This window comes from Schistocerca piceifrons, chromosome 6, assembly GCF_021461385.2.
Source record: "Schistocerca piceifrons isolate TAMUIC-IGC-003096 chromosome 6, iqSchPice1.1, whole genome shotgun sequence".
Taxonomy (NCBI): Eukaryota; Metazoa; Arthropoda; class Insecta; order Orthoptera; family Acrididae; genus Schistocerca; species Schistocerca piceifrons.
In genome coordinates, this window is record NC_060143.1 from 30,512,371 (window position 1) to 30,512,937 (window position 567).

At 49.6% G+C, this 567-nt stretch overlaps 1 non-coding gene across 1 annotated transcript; it reads left to right on the forward strand.

Annotated features, from left to right (window-relative positions):
- The first annotated feature begins 268 nt into the window (after nucleotides 1-268).
- Nucleotides 269-343, forward strand: Trnat-ugu. The gene has a single exon. It is a non-coding gene; the product is annotated as a tRNA-Thr (tRNA).
- Nucleotides 344-567: the final 224 nt, after the last annotated feature.

Consider the following 567-nt stretch of genomic DNA (forward strand, 5'->3'; position numbering starts at 1 on the left):
GATGGTATCTGTTCTTTCGAACATGTCCGGAAGAACAGGTACCATCTTCTTATATAGTTAAGGCAAAGCGGCCATTGACCTTGTTCTTCTGTGCTGGATGCACACGCATTGCTCGAACCCTTACGGGACTCGCTAAGATTGTCTGCCGCGAGTAATGAGTGTAATGGGCAGGGGTACTACGAATGTAGTGAGTGGACATTAAGTTGGGAATGTGGGTCTCACGGGGAGCGTTCAAGGGATAAATCCCTGCAGTCGCATTATCCTCTGTGCCATCGGTGACTCAGATGGATAGAGTGTCTGCCATGTAAGCAGGAGATCCCGGGTTCGAGTCCCGGTCGGGGCACACATTTTCGACTCTCCCCGTTGATGTATATTAACGCCTGTCGACAGCTTATGGTCTTAATTTAATTATCATTTCAGAGTGTTAGCTAGGTTCGGCAAAGGATACTCGCGTTCGAACGGGCTCGAGATTTCTCGACACGCCGCAGCGTTCTATACAACATCGAGCTTGATCGAGCAATCACGTGACATTTGATTCGCGCGGCGTGAGTGCAAGGGATACGAAAG